This window comes from Zingiber officinale, chromosome 5A (genome assembly GCF_018446385.1).
Source record: "Zingiber officinale cultivar Zhangliang chromosome 5A, Zo_v1.1, whole genome shotgun sequence".
Classification (NCBI taxonomy): domain Eukaryota; kingdom Viridiplantae; phylum Streptophyta; class Magnoliopsida; order Zingiberales; family Zingiberaceae; genus Zingiber; species Zingiber officinale.
This window is the reverse complement of record NC_055994.1, coordinates 109,012,829-109,029,828: the sequence shown is the minus strand read 5'-3', so window position 1 is coordinate 109,029,828 and position 17,000 is coordinate 109,012,829. Positions and strand designations below refer to the sequence as shown.

Here is a 17,000-nt window from a genome sequence, read left to right as displayed (position 1 = left end):
GTACCCATATTGTGTATATATAGATTTTTCTATGCTGATCAGGATATTCCATACTTATTATGTTCAGGACATAGGGTTATTGATATTCTATCGACTGTGTACTCTAGATCTTGGTATGTGACCATCGCTTTTAAAGTACCCATTTTGTATGTATGGATATGGTTATGTTGATCGTTTTGCCATGCTTAGTGTCATGCATCATGATTGCATCTTGCGATAGTCGACTCCATTGTTGTTGAGCACATCGCCATTACATGGATTCGCACACACCACCACTCATGGGTTAGTGGTCGATTCAGCAGTGTGTGTTGCAGCGAGGACTTTGTTTGGCTACGTTGGTCCGCTCATGGGTAGTGTGACACAACGTGTTAGCCGGCAGGGATTCCTCCCGTCATCGTGAGGAGTTGAGAGCATTGAGCTCCCCATTTATGATTTGGGGTCACGGGGCGAGTACTCCGACAAAGATCCCGTCCCACTCGGTCACTCATCGAGGCGACGGAGTGCACTGTTGTCACCCTACCCACTCGGTCTCGCCATTTATGTGTGAGATGACTGGGGGTGACCAGGACGCATCATTGACATCATATGCATTGATGCATTTATTTCTTGTGATTGTGTTTGCTGCATTTGCTGCATTTGGTTGGATGCATATGTTTGACATGCATACGGGATTTAGGCACTTTGGTTTGACGACCCTTTTGTTTGGATAGGAGTTCTGGTGACAGACTTCCTTAGTTACCTTTCGGTTTGCATCTTTCCTAGATATATGATTAGGAAGTTGTATTCCATGTTTATTCTATTAGATATATCTTACTAGGCATGTCTATTGGTATTCACGAGTTGTTGAACTCACCCCGTGGAATCTATATTTTGGTGCAGGTTATTTATGGTGTCGCTTGGAGCATCCTGCTGGTCCCCACGTCACATCAGAGGACTTATCGGTTTCACGTATGTTTTGCTTGTTTTTATGTATCAGTTTGTTTAGCTCGGTACTTTGGTTTTATTTTTGGAGAGTTGATGTTGTTATGTGGTGTTTTGTATTTGTTGTTGGTTGTGTAAGCCTAGCCGGCTAGCAGTTTTGTGTTTTGGTTTTGGTACAGCCGAGTGGGCTGCTTTATTTTTTTACTGCGTGGTGTTTGTCTGAATTTATTATTAACTGCGTGGTGTTTGTTTTCTTTTATTGTTATTATTCCAGCCGCATGTGGCTGAGGTATATAGTGCTTGTAGAAAAGTTTCAGATTATCCGCCGTACAGGGGAGATGCTGCCGAAATTTCTTCGGACAGATACTCCTCCGGGGCGTGACAATTTAGTGGTATCAGAGCGAGGTTACGATACTTGCTATGTGTGCTGGATTTTCGAGATTTGTCTGATATCAATTTATTTGGTATCAGAGATCGACTTACGTGTCTTATTTTTCCGGTGTTTCGGATTTTGTGTTTTGGTCTTCTCGATATGACTTTTTGGATTTTGGGACCTGGCAGCAGCAGGACATCTCCAAGCTATAGGAGGTATGTTGGTATACTGTTATCCTTCTATTTAGTTAGAGTATGCATTGTTGACTGTGAGAGTTATGACACTTTGTATCTGGTATCTGTCTGATGTTGTAGCCATATTACATGTGAGGGATTACAATTTCTGGTGATTTATTATATCATACACCAGTAGTATTTAGCTTCTGTTATTACTAGTTGTTTAGCAGATTGAGGCACATACCAGCCTTTGCTAGTATTAGCTGGGTAGTGGATAATATCTATATCTTCATGTTGATCTAGCCAGTAGTATATCATTTTATCTTAATTAATTACATCAGTAGATAACTGGTTTACTCTTGTTAGATGGGTCAGTGAAAGACTGACTTACGCTTGTCGACTTGGGTAGTCGTAGATTGATATACCTTAGTAGCTTATGGAGGATTAAGGTATTCTTGATTAGTTAATAGATGACCGATTTAGCTTTATTGGTCCGATCTGAATCTTTGGGTAGTTTGTGCTTAGTTTGGTATCTAAAGTACATTTGAGTACATGTTTTGTACTGATGTGGAAAAGACAGAGTTGATCGTATATCATTGTCGATTTTGGTCAGTCTATGGAGGATCGATGTATCATATTCTATGGATACTTTAATTTTAGACTGTATGTACCTGATTGGATAACTTAGAAGGTGGCATATGATTTGTGTGATAGATTGGATTAAATATGTTGATTATGCATATATATGAAGTGTACATATGGTTGTTATGAGTTGAAGGAGTTCTATGATAGATAGTTCATTTGTGGATAGTGAGGATATTTTCCATCTAGATATGGTTATTGTAGGTTCCTTGTGGATTATAGCTATTTAGTTAGCTGTACGTGCCTGATTGACATATTTGAGGTATCTTGTTGATTATGTGTGATTTGTGAATGCACCGGGGTTTAGTATGCCTTATTGGAAGTATATGTTGATTATACTCTTGGCATATGTGTGTATTTGTCATGTGAGTATTGTTTGAGTGGTATTGTTGATTTTACCTACGACGATATATGCACACGGGTTCGGTATACATTGTTGGAAGTATCACGATGGTTTATACCTTTGTTATGAGTATGTTTGGTGTATACTAAATGGAGGATTATGTCGATCATACATATGTTGTGGGTGCACGTGTGCCAGATGTATGGTTGGTAGAATCATGATGATTATACCTATGTTGAATGTAGAAGGTTAAATGTCTACATTATGATATTGGTTGTTTTACCCTGTCAACTAATTCTCCCATTAGTAGGTGACCGACCCACTAGGAGGATGATAGAGTTGACTATGGATTTGATTTGCTTATTGGGTGGGTTATACCCTAGGCTACCCGCAGTGATCTGTGGTAGAGAGATCTTGTGCAGTCTCTAGCTAGATAGTTAGGTGCTTGTGCACTTATGTATTGTTGTGGTAGAGAGTAGCTCCCACATATTCTGGATTGTTTGTGGTGGAGCGTTGCTCCCACATATTACGGATTGTTTGTAGCGCAGCATTGCTCCCATATTTATTGTGGATATATATTCTGGATTATTTGTGGTGGAGCGTTGCTCCCACATATGGAGGATTTCTTGTGGTAGAGCGTTGCTCCCACATATGTGGTATTTCGTGTGATAGAGCATTGCTCTCACACTGGAGGTTCTATTCTTTGGTGATTATATATCGTTGGTGATCAGATTCCTGATTTGTTGTTGAGGATCTTATGGTTAGGAATGTCTGTGATACGGACATTATGTGTCTTGGTTTTACCATTAGTGCTTGTGGTGCCCTAGATGTTATCATGGACTCGATGATTGGGGTATCCCTAGAATGTTTGGATCAGTTTCCATTGTTTTTGTTGACGATATTGTGATTTATTACGGATTTGAGGTGAGTCACGTACACTACCTTTGCATAGGTCTAAAGATGTTTCGACGAGAACATGTATATGTGATTATCAGTAGTGCTGATTTGGTTGTCTTCTGTGAGATGTTTGAGACACACGGTCACCAGTAGGAGTATACCGTGGTTCCACAGGAGATCGAGGTTGTTACCGTTGGGAGTAGACGGAGTCGATATAAGAGGCTCGCAACTTCCGGAGATACGTTGAAGATTTCTCACGGATTACTATGCTACTTATACGCCTGATCAGGAAAGGCGTGAAGTTCACTTGGACTGAGGTTTGCAAGACCAGCTTTTAGGAGCGGAAGCGGAGTTTAGTGTCGGCTCCGATTTTTGATTTTACCTTCTGGAGAGGACGAATTCGTGCTCTATACCAATGCATCTCTACCGGGTTTGGACGCTGTTTTGATGCAGCACGATAGAGTAGTCTCCTATGCTTCTCGTCGGTTGAAGAAGTATGAGAAGAACTACCCTGTACATGATCTGGAGCTAGTCGCCATTATTTTTGCCATGAAGGTTTGGCGACATTATTTATATGACGTTACATTTGAGATTCTCACCGACCATAATAGTCTCAAATATCTGTTTTACTTAGAAGGAACCTAATCTCCGACAGAGGAGATGGATGGAGTTCCTGAAGGATTTTGATTGTGCCATTAGCTATCACCTAGGAAAAGCTAATGTGGTTGTCGACGCACATAGCCGGAAGTCTAGAGTGACTTCGGCTTGCCACCGAGTTGTTGTCACAGGCTAGTTACCATGGTTGCTCAGTCGTCGATCAGGACGAGGATCCGAGAGCCCTAGGCTGTATTTGCGGGTTATTTGTAGCCAGATAGCTTCCGGGTAGCAGACCGAGTTCACACGAGACGAGGAGGGTGTTATACACTTCCGAGGCAGATTATGCGTACTTCAGTCTCATCCGGTCTTATAGGAGTTACTTCCGGAGGCTCATCGCTCATGATTTGCTGTCCACCCAGGCGGTACTCGTGTGTACCAAGATTTGAGGTGTGTTTATTGGTGGAACGACATGAAGGAAGACATCGCGAATTTTGTAGCTAGATGTTTTGTCGGTCAGCAAGTGAAGGCCGAGCATCAGAGATCTGCCGACTTACTTCAGCAGATTTCTATTCCTTAGTGGAAATGAGAATACATTACTATGGACTTTGTGGTGGGTTTGCCGAGGACACGACAATGTCATGACGCGATTTGGGTAATCGTTGATCAATTAACCAAATCCGCACACTCGTTAGCGATCCAGAAGACTGATTTCCTCGATCGATTGGTAGATCTGTTTTACCGGGAGATCATCAGATCACGTGATGTTCCATTGACTATTATTTCGGATAGAGGCCCCGGTTCACGTCTCGTTTGTGACATAGTCTGCAGCAGGCCTTGGGCACGCAGCTCTGTTTCAGTACAACTTTCCATCCGCAGACAGATGGACAGTTAGAGCGGACCATTCAGACTCTAGAGGACTTGCTGAGGTCTTGTATATTGGATTTTAAAGGCAGTTGGGAGGACCATCTGACATTGATAGAGTTCAGCAGGATGCAGAGTTGGTCCGTACAATCAGACGGAGGATGTCAAAGGCGCAGGACCGCCAGAAGAGTTACGCTGATCGGAGACGCAGATCACTAGAGTTCTCTGTTGATAACCATGTATTTCTGCGAGTTTCACCCATGAAAGGGGTGAAGAGATTGACCTCAGAGGTAAGCTAGCCCGCGATACATTGGACCTTTCCAGATCTCGGGAAGGATTGGAGCGGTAGTTTACCGGTTGACACCACCACCGTACTTGGCAGGAGTTCATGACGTATTCCACGTATCTATGCTGAGGAGATACGCACTCAGCTCGACACATGTACTGACAGATATCCCAGTTCGATTCAGCCTGACATCACTGATGAGGAGATTCCGGTACGGATTTTAGACCGGAAAGAGCGTCAGTTGCGGAACAAGACTATCCGGCTAGTTAAAGTCGGATGACAGTATCATTTGGACGGGAAAGTTACTTGGGAGCTCGAGGATATTATCCGAGCTCGATATCCCCATCTTTTCACTTGAGGTGTGTGATTTAGTTTACCATTCAGCATTTATACTATATATCTGATGTTAGTACATGCTGATGGTAGATAACGAAATTTGGGGACCAAATTTCTATTAGTGGGGGACAATGTAAAATACCGAAAATAGGCGAATATTAATAAAGGAATTTTCTGGAATTTTTGTAAATTTTTCGGGAATTTTTCGGAGCTCGTATGGACGAGTTAAAGGGATAAAAATAGGGCCCGGGAAAAGCCTGTTTGGACTACCCATTTAAATGAGGAAAAGTTGAATTTATTTATTTATTTTTGTTTTTTTTCCTTTTCCTTATTTGTTTTCCTTTTCCCGTTTTCTTCTCCGCGAGCCCGTCCCTTGCCCTAAACCTCGCGATGCCTTCTCCTCCCGTGCCCTAACCGGCGCCGCGGCCGTCCTTCTTCTTCCTCACCCTCTGCCCCTCACGGCGACGGCATCCTCTGCCCTAAGATCTCCACCGTCGCCTTTTTCTCTGCCCTAGCCGACGCCACCGCCGCTCGATTCGCTCTCCCTCTTCCGATTTCCTCTCCTCATCTTCCTACCGTGCCCTAGACCTATTGCCGACACTGAGCCACGCAGCCTCGCCACACAACAACGGCGCTGACACCAAGCATCCGCGTGAGATCCGCTGACAACACAACAACCATTGTCGGTATGGGAGCGATGTTGTTGGCCGGTGATGTCGCCCCATCTTTCGATCGCGCCAGTTTCTTTCGACACTGAGCGTCATTCGTGCGACACCCCTCCTCGCCAGAGCAAGCTACAACCGCGACCAGTACCGCATCGCTTATCGTCCAACTCTCGAATGTGCCGGCGCTGTATGATGTTGTTGCCGCGCCATGGTGATCCTAGATCGCTCTGACTCCCCAGTCCCGGCGAAGATTGATGATGGCCATTATCAACAACTCACGAGCCTTCATCCGGTTGTGAGCCACCTTCTCTGTGGATTTTGTTTTGTGAGTTCCAACTAGAGCTTCAAAGGGTATGAGCAGTGGAGTATCCTGCTACCGACTATCATTGGAGGTAACCACTCATTTCTAATAAATGCTTTTGGTGTAAAGCTAAGGTTGATGATGATTTTGGGGCATTAGGTTGGTTGGGCAGCAATTTCTCTTGGTGTTGACCACTGTTATCGACAGGAGGATGTTTCGGTCGCAAGGCAACAGTGGAGTCCTCGATTTGGAGGGACGGTGATTTCATCTGCACCGGCAGAGAGTTATATCAGTTATAAGTCATTGGCTGAGCCATCAATTCCAGTGAGTGGTTAGCATTGATAAATGTGTAGTTTCATCTATTGGATTATGGACTTAGTTTATGTGAGTATATAAGCTTGGAATTAATTAGTCTAGAGGATGAATGATTTAGTCATGGATTAGTTTATTTGAATTGAGCTACAGATTTAGTTATGGAATGATAAGAGTTTATGGATTCTTGATTAGTTTGATGCTAAGGTGGCTATTTGATTCATGATGGATTTAGCTAACTAGATCCTACTTGATTAGTTATGTTATGCGTATTGTGATCACAGGACTTGGATTTGGAACAAGCGTCTCGACATGGGAACACTGGACACAGTCTACGTATAAAGGCGGGTACCTCTTGACTTATCTTTTATGATATTGTCATTGGATATGCATAGTATTTTATAACTACATGCAATGAACATGTTTGCCTTTGGTATGTCACTGTTTGATATCCATAGCATGTTAGGTTTGTCACCTGTGATGTATCCGTGCTTATATCTCGTGATTTGTTGCCATGATTATCTTGTTACCATGAGTATCTTAGTTTCTAGAGTGACATACCATGCTTACTGAGGTTAGGACTAGGATTTGGATTGTTGTTTCTGGCCTGTGTATCTAGATTATCTGATACTTAGGTTTTTGTGCCATATCAGATTTGTGTACCTCTATTTGTATATCATATATGATTCGGGTGTTTAGACCCTGATTCTTTGATCTGTGTATATTGTTGGTACATATGCTATGGAAGAGGGATATGATTTGGGTCTAGGTTGTTATACCTTAGAGGATTTGTATACCCTAGATCCGTGGATTTGGCTTACTGATACTGTGGTACCCATATTATGTATATATGGATTTTTCTATGCTGATCAGGATATTCCATACTTATTATGTTCAGGACATAGGGTTATTGATATTCTATCTGACCTGTGTACTCTAGATCTTGGTATGTGACCATCGCTTTTACAGTACCCATTTTGTATGTATGGATATGGTTATGTTGATCAGTTTTTGCCATGCTTAGTGTCATGCATCATGATTGCATGCTGTGCGATAGTCGACTCCATTGTTGTTGAGCACATCGCCAGTTACATGGATCTGCACACACCACCACTCATGGGTTAGTGGTCGATTCAGGCGGTGTGTTTGGCAGCAGGGACTTTGTTTGGCTCCGTTGGTCCGCCAACGTGTTAGCCGGCAGATATACCTCCCCGTCATCGTGTACCGGGAGTTGAGAGCATTGAGCTCCCCCATTTATGATTTGGGGTCACAGGACAGGAGTACTCCGACAGCATCCCGTCCACTCGGTCACTCATCAGGAGCAGTGACGACAGAGTGCACGGTTGTCACAGCCCTACCCACTCGGTCTCGCCATTTGTGTGTGAGATGACTGACTGGCGTCAGGGGTGACCAGGACGCATCATTGACATCATATGCATTGATGCATTTATTTCTTGTGATTGTGTTTGCTGCATTTATTTGCTGCATTTGGTTGGATGCATATGTTTGACATGCATATGATTTAGGCACTTTCGGTTTGACGACCCTTTTGTTTGGATAGGAGTTCCTGGTGAGTACAGCTTCCTCAGTTACCTTTCAGTTTTGCATCTTTCCTAGATATATGATTAGGAAGCTGTATTCCATGTTTATTGCTGTTAGATATATCTTACTAGGCATGTCTATTGGTATTCGCTGAGTTGTTGAACTCACCCCCGTGGACTCTATATTTTTCAGGTACCAGGTTATTTATGGTGTCGCTTGGAGCATCCTGTCTGCTGGTCCCCACGTCACATCAGAGGACTTATCGGTTTCACGTATGTTTTGCTTGTTTTTATGTATCAGTTTGTTTAGCTCGGTACTCTGGTTTTATTTTTGGAGAGTTGATGTTGTTATGTGGTGTTTTGTATTTGTTATTGGTTGTGTAAGCCTAGCCGGCTAGCAGTTTTGTGTTTTGGTTTTGGTACAGCCGAGTGGGCTGCTTTATTATTAACTGCGTGGTGTTTGTTTTCTTTTATTGTTATTATTCCAGCCGCATGTGGCTGAGGTATATAGTGCTTGTAGAAAAGTTTCAGATTGTCCGCCGTACAGGAGAGATGCTACCGAAATTTCTTCGGACAGATACTCCTCCGGGGCGTGACATGAACATTCTCTAGACATTCTTCCCCTTTTTGACACACATCAAAAGGAGCGAATCAAGGTCAAGAGTTTCTTCCTAATGAAAGTCTCATACCTTTCATTGAAACCCTTAATTTCCCCCTTGATACTAATATCAATAATCAATTTAGTGATAATCCCATATCACTCATGACAACTCCCCCTAAAGGTCAACTCCCCTTGACCAATAGGTAAAACTCCCCCTAAAGGTCAACTCCCCCTTGACCATTGCACCAACAATGTCTTGGAGAGTTTCAACCCTTTAGAAATCCAAAACTCCAACTTCATTGCTGAAATTTCAGAAATTTCAGACAGCACAGTCAAAACTGGCACGCCCTGATCGGTCACCAGACCGATCAGGTCTTCCCTGGATCGGTCACGGTGACCGATCCAGGCACCCCTGGACCGATCAGAATCCCCTCTGATCGGTCCACAACTCTGATTTCTGATTTCTTCTCCCGAAATTCAGAAACCTCTAGAAAATCACAGAAAATTTCAAAAATTGTAAAATTTTGAGGATACATTCCTCATAACATATACTATCATGGAAAAATAATTTTCTATGAAAATAAGTTCCATTTTCAACTCTTGATACAAAGTTCAAAAGTCTTTGAAATAGCTCAAAGTTAACTTATCTTTGTATCAACTTGTTCAATGATGAATACTATCACTAGAAAAGCTTCATCAAGGTTTTTCAAATCAATTTTGAAACGATTTTAAACCATTTAATTTAGGACCACAATCTTTGGGCTAAATGTACATGACTTGTACATGAGCTTTCCCTATGATCCCCAATTTCGAATTAGGTTCATCTAGGTACAAGAGCTATGCACCTTGATCCTAACTCATCATCCTAATATCTCACACACATCTAAGGTGTATCAAACCATCCAAGTCAATTTTGATGTGAGATATGGGTTTAGGTTATCTTAGGCTAAGTTTTCATGCATTTTCTAAAACAACAACTTGATCTCCATATCAAATTGTGTTGTTTATCCTTAGATCAATTTCATTGATTATAAATGCAAGAAATGATGACATGGCATAAAATGATATCATAAATGAAAACATGTGCCAATGTCATGATGTCATGGCATAAAGTATGAAACTTAAATAAAGCATGACATATAACTAACCTAAGCATTATCATGACATTTCAAATGACCATAAAATAAATATGATGTCATGACATGGCATATGTCAAACAATATATGGCAAATAACATGTAAAGGTATAGAAAATACCTAATTCTAGCCTTAGTTGCCATTTTTGATAATTTTTTATCATTTTGCCATAAAATTCTATATTCCTAAGTGTAATAGACCTAAAGTCATATCCTCAAGACTTTTAGATCATTATGTGCCAATTAGATTGACCTAAGAGAACTCCTCAAATGTAGTTGGCACATTCTAATCACCTTAGGAATAACTCTTAATTTCATTTTCAAGGCTTGATCACACCTTGAAAATTCCTAAAGTGCCACCTTTTGCCATGATTAGGTTAACTACCTATTCAAGTAAGGTTGACACACCCTAAACCATCTAGTGTGATGGAATCACGCTCCTAGGAACCCAATACCTATTGGAGCTCATTGGGTTCACTAAGTATTCACTAGGGATGACTTCCCTAGCAACCCTTCTAATGACCCTCCTAGGCTTTGAAGCCTTGGTCATTTGGGACTCATCAAGATCAACTTTAGGGGTGACTCCCCTTGTGACCTTGGTGATGATCTTCCTAGTCCTAGATTTTGTTCCATAATCGAATGGAACATTGTGATAAGTGGGCTTGACCACTTGGGACTTAGGTTTGTGACCCAAACCTTTCTTGTCCTTGGACATTGGTTTTTGACCCTTAAACCCTAGAGATGACTTCTCCAAGTTCTTAAGAGCCTTTTCCAAAGTATCAAGTCTTGACCTCAAGACTTGATTCTCCTTCTCTAATACCTCAATTTTTAATTTTTCATTTTTCTTTGAGGTATTCCTAGGCATGTGTCTAGTTGATTTGGGATTTCTACCTAGGTTCTCCTTAGCCTTAGTTGAGTTAGTCCTAGGGTTGGCTTTCCTAGTGTTATCCTTATCTAGGCTCACATGTTTGGCACCTAAGCATGTGTATCGATTTCTATAATTAACATGCTTATCATTATTAGCAATAGCAATAAGGCTACTAGCATGTGTTCTATTTGAATTGCAAAAATGAGCCTTAGAGATTACCTTAGGGTTTGCCTTAGCTCCCCCTATCGTTGTGCTCGTCTTCTTGTCCTTGTGAGGTTGCCTCCCCCTCGGACATTGGCTCCGATAATGTCCCCTTCGCTTGCATTGAAAACACACCACGTGCTCTTTGCCTTTGCGTATCGGGACTCCGGCTTTCTTGACATTTGGCGCCGGTGGAGACTTTCTAATCCTCTTTGGACACTTACTCTTGTAATGTCCATACTCCCTACACTCAAAGCACATTATATGTAATTTATTTGAAATTGAAATGCTTGAGTTACCTAGGGTTGAGGATGTATGAAGACTTTCTTCTTCATCCCTTCCGGAGGTAGAAGCTTCTTCCTCTTGCTCCATTCTTGAAGAAGAACTCTCCTTCTCTTCTTCCTTAGATGTTGAGTAGCCCTCAACTTCTAATTCCTCTCCTCCATGATGTGAGCTACTTGGCTCACTTGACTCCTCTTCATGGCTTGAAGTGGAGTTCCCCTCATGGAACTTAGCCAAGTTGTTCCACAACTCCTTGGCATTGTTGTATCCACCTATCCTACACAAAACATCATTAGGTAAAGAAAATTCAAAAATCTTCAATACCTCATCGTTGACTAGGGATTGGTGGACTTGTTCCTTGGTCCACTCCTTCTTCTCTAGGGTTTCTCCTTTCTTGTCCGTCGGAGGCTTGAAACCTAGTTGGACACAACTCCAATTCTCAAGATTAGTCATAAGAAAATATTTCATTCTTACATTCCAAAACGCGAAGTCGTCGCGATCGTAGAAGGGTAGAATGGTGATGTCGTCTCCGAGTTGATCCATCTCTAGCTTGTGCTCCCTCGGGTGTTAATCCGGCGAAGAGCGACCTCGCTCTGATACCACTTGTTAGGATCGATGATCGCGGCTAGAGAGGGGGGTGTGAATAGCCGACCCCAAATCCTTTCGTTTCTTCCTACGATTAGGGTTAGCGCAGCGGAAATAACTAAATAGAAACGAGAACGAGAAGATCAAACCTTAGACGCAGCGATGTAACGATGTTCGGAGATGAAACTCCTACTCCTCGGCGTGTCCGTAAGGTGGACGAAGCCTATCAATCCGTCGGTGGATGAGTCCCCGGAAACCCGGCTAATAATCACTCCTTCTGGGTGGAGAAACCTCGCCACAATGTCTTGCAACAGCAAGATGAACAGGAGTACAAGAATACAGCAAGAAACTAAGTACAATACGCAAATGTAATAACCCTAGCTTGCCTTCTTGTCGACTGGTTGAAGCAGCAACTTCACGAGATGCCTGCAACAGCAGGAACCCAGTCGAAGAAGCTCACACGAAGCTTCGGAACTCAGCAAAGCTCAAGAGCACACCAGCAGCTCAGTAGAAAGAAGAGGAAGGAGAAAGAAGTAGAGTGAGAGGCCTTCTGTACAGGCCCTCGAACTCCTGTTATAACCTGCGAAGTAGACACAGAAAGAAACTAGCCGTTGCTATGCAATGGCTAGGATGTGGACCGATCAGGCTTCATCTTGATCGGTCCACAAGGGTCCTGATCGGTCACAAGACCGATCAGGCCCTTCCCTGATCGGTCATGGAGACCGATCAGGTCCTTCCCTGATCGGTCCCATGACCGATCAGGTCCTTTCCATCCCGAAAGTGATCTCCTTCTGATCGTCTATTGATCGATCACTGATCGGTCTGCTGACCGATCAGATAACACTCAGTAGGCTACTGTTTGGTTACTGATCGGTCACCAGACCGATCCAGATACCCCGTGTATCACTGGATCGATCCACTGATCGATCCAAAGCTTGGTTTTTGCCCAAACCAAGTCCCAAACCTTCCAAACCAACATCCGGTCAACCTTGACCTATTGGTACATCATGCTTAGCATCCGGTCACTCCCTTGACCTGCTAAGACTCCCCACCAAGTGTCCGGTCAATCCCTTTGACCCACTTGGACTTTTCTCTTCGTGTCAAGTATCCGGTCACTCCCTTGACCTACTTGACCTTCTCAACACCAGATGTCCGATCACCCTTGATCCATCTGGATTTTTCCTGTTAGACTGTATACTCACCCTAGCTTTAGGTATTCACATTCACTCAGGATTTCTAATCTGCCCGGCTTCACTCACCAGGACTTTTCCGTCTGCCTGGCTTCACTCACCAGGACTTTCCCACTGCCTGGCTTCACTCACCAGGACTTTCCCACTGCCTGGCTTCACTCACCAGGACTTATCCGTCTGCCTGGCTTCACTCACCAGGACTTTCCATATCCGGTCCAGAGAACGAGCTACCAAGCCCTCTCTGACCACAGTTCGGAGAACGAGCTACTGAGCCCTCTCCGACTTCCATCCGATCCAGAGAACGAGCTCCCGAGCCCTCTTTGACCTAGTCCGGAGAACGAGCTACCGAGCCCTCTCCGACTTCCACTTCTGGTCCAGAGAACGAGCTACAGAGCCCTCTCTGACCTAGTCCGGAGAACGAGCTACCGAGCCCTCTCCGACTTCCACTTGCCAAGTTCCCATACTTAGACTTTTCCCGTGTCAGGTCAACTCACCTCGGGTCAACCAGGTCAACCTAGACCTAAGGTTGCACCAACAATCTCCCATCAAAATACAACTCTTTTGTTCTTGTCAAACATCAAAATACAACTCGAGTCAGGTCAACTCGAGTCGGGTCAACCAGGTCAACCTTGACCTAAGGTTGCACCAACATATATATGGACTAATCAAACATGGACTAATCACGCATCCTCCTTGATCCACATGGACTAATCAAACAGACGTATATTATATTCACTATCAGTCGACTGCTACAGTAAAAACTCTAGACCTAGGATTTTACTCTGAGTACAATCTCTCATGCACTCGTCCTTGTCCGCACAACCTAGACCTAACCTTCTAGCCTCCTCTATTAGCCTTGCGTCCCTCGGATGCCTCCCCATCGTTCACGCCTTGTCTTCTAGAGCTTCCATCGGCCTTGTCATTATTGTCGGGCCTTCTTTTTCCAAAGTGTGCATTATTTATCTAACATTTTTACAAAGTGTGCAGGATATAAACTTGATAGTGTTGGTGCAACCTTAGGTCAAGGTTGACCTGGTTGACCCGACTCGAGTTGACCTGACTCGAGTTGTATTTTGATGTTTGACGAGAACAGAAGAGAGTTGTACTTTGATGGGAGATTGTTGGTGCAACATTAGGTCAAGGTTGACCTGGTTGACCTGACTCAAGTTGTATCTTGATGTTTGACAAGAATAGAAACTTGGGAGGTTGTGGGTGCAACCCTTGGTCAAGGTTGACCTGGTTGACCCGACTTGAGTTGATCTATTTCAAGAAGTCCAAGCAGGGAGCTTGGCACGGGAAAAGTCCAAGTATGGAGACTTGGCACGGAAAAGTCCAAGCAGGGAGCTTGGCACGGGAAAAGTCCAAGTATGGAGACTTGACATGGAGAAGTCCAAGTATGGAAGCTTGGCATGTGGAAGTCGGAGAGGGCTCGGCAGCTCGTTCTCCGGACTAGGTCAGAGAGGGCTCGGTAGCTCGTTCTCTAGACCAGGAAGGCAGATAGAAAATCCTAGTGAGTGAAAGTCCTGGTGAGTGAAGCCAGGCAGGGGAAAGACCTAGTGAGTGAAGCTAGGTAGTTTGGAAGTCCTGGTGAGTGAAGCCGGGCAGATGGAAAACCCTGGTGAGTGAAGCCAGGTAAAAGTCCTGGTGAGTGAAGCCGGGCAAGGGAAAAATCCAGATGGATCAAGGATGATCGGACATCTGGTGTTGGAAAGACCAAGTGGGTAAAAGGGATTGACCGGACACTTGGTAGGGAGTCTTAGCAGGTCAAGGGAGTGACCAGATGCTAAGCATGAGATACCAATAGGTCAAGGTTGACCGGATGTAAAATACCGAAAAAATGACGAATATTAATAAGGGAATTTTTTGAAATTTTTGGACATTTTTCAAGAATTTTTCGGAGCTCGTACGGACGAGTTAATGGGGATAAAAACGGGGTCCGGAAAAGCCTGTTTAGGCTACCCAGTTTTAATAAGGAAAAGTTTTATTTTTCTTTTCCTTTTCCCTTTTCTTTTTCCTTATATTTTTTTTCTCTCCTCGTTACTGTGCCGAGCCCGAGCCCTCATCCACTCCACTCTTCTTCTCTCGCGCCCGACGCCGGCCCTAACCGCCGGCCGGCGGTTTCTTCCTCCCGAGCCGCACACCCGAAGACCTTTTCTTCATCTTCTTCTCCACCCGAGCCGAAGCTTTCCCCTGCCCTAAAATCGCCGAAAACTTGCTCTATGCCCACTGGTGCCGACGCCGAGCACTGCCGCTCTTCCTCAGCCCTAGCCGCCGCACGGGACATTGCCGGCCACCAGGACCGACCCAGGCCGCTGTCGCCGTGGGGATCCCAGCGCCGCCGACGCCCTTCTCCCGTTTCTCTCTGCCCTAGTTTTGCACAGTGTCACCGCTACCCCAACCGGCAACCGGCTGTCCTCCCTCTGCCGACGCCGACTCCTCCACTGTGCAGTGCCTAGCCGACTCCTCCACTGTGCAGTGCCTAGACGACTCCTTCCTTTGTCCTAGGTTCCCTCTTGTTGCTGGATCCGAACCCTAACTCCTCTGGGTTGGGTTGTGGTCAGCCTACCCGACTGGTAATTTTTCCTACTGCGCCACCAGCTGCTTCTCCGGATCTTATGTTGGATTTGTTGGCTGATAACAGTGGTATTTGTCACTGATTTCTCACAGCAGCTTCTCCGGATCTTGGCAGTAAGTTCTATAGGATTTGAGCAGTGTTGAGGCATCAGGGAATATGGGTAAGGTTGGTGTTAAGTTAATTACTGTTGAGGTGAGTATGGGAAGATGAACTTGATGATTTCGATGGTTTGAGCTATTGGTATTACTTTTGTTATGTAAGCATAGGGTTAATTATATTAAATCCTGTGTAGACCTTATATGGTGATTTCCTTTGCAGACATTGTTGGAGAAAGCCCTAATCGCTGTGATCTTCCTTTTGTGTGATCCAGAGGTAAGGCTTAATGAATACAATTAAATATGTTGGTTGATTTTTGGTGTAATTAGGGTTAATAAAACTAACCTTAGATGGTCGATGGATTAGAAATTTATTTAGCTATTTGTTTATACTTAGCTAAATTATACTATTTATCACAGGACCTTGACGCGAGACAAGTTTCTTAACGTCCGGATTTGGACTGATTGGATCTTTCCTATTGGAGGCGGGTACCTCTTGACTTATCTTTTATGATATTGTCATTGGATATGCATAGTATTTTATAACTACATGCAATGAACATGTTTGTCGTTGGTATGTCACTGTTTGATATCCTTAGCATGTTAGGTTTGTCACCTGTGATGTATCCGTGCTTATATCTCGTGATTTGTTGCCATGATTATCTTGTTACCATGAGTATCTTTGTTTCTAGAGTGACATACCATGCTTACTGAGGTTAGGACTAGGATTTGGATTGTTGTTTCTGGCCTATATATCTAGATTATCTGATACTTAGGTTTTTGTGCCATATCAGATTTGTGTACCTCTATTTGTATATCATATATGATTTGGGTGTTTAGACCCTGATTCTTTGATCTGTGTATATTGTTGGTACATATGCGATGGAAGAGGGATATGATTTGGGTCTAGGTTGTTATACCTTAGAGGATTTGTATACCCTAGATCCGTGGATTTGGCTTACTGATACTGTGGTACCCATATTATGTATATATGGATTTTTCTATGCTGATCAGGATATTCCATACTTATTATGTTCAGGATATAGGGTTATTGATATTCTATCTGACCTGTGTACTCTAGATCTTGGTATGTGACCATCGCTTTTACAGTACCCATTTTGTATGTATGGATATGGTTATGTTGATCAGTTTTTGCCATGCTTAGTGTCATGCATCATGATTGCATGCTGTGCGATAGTCGACTCCATTGTTGTTGA

The 17,000-nt window shown here is 43.5% G+C and overlaps 1 long non-coding RNA gene across 1 annotated transcript; it reads left to right on the top strand.

Moving 5' to 3' along the window:
• Window positions 1–15,330: 15,330 nt before the first annotated feature.
• Window positions 15,331–16,264, top strand: LOC121983125. The gene is made up of 3 exons (XR_006112392.1): window positions 15,331–15,686; window positions 15,781–16,060; window positions 16,204–16,264. It is a non-coding gene; the product is annotated as an uncharacterized LOC121983125 (long non-coding RNA).
• Window positions 16,265–17,000: the final 736 nt, after the last annotated feature.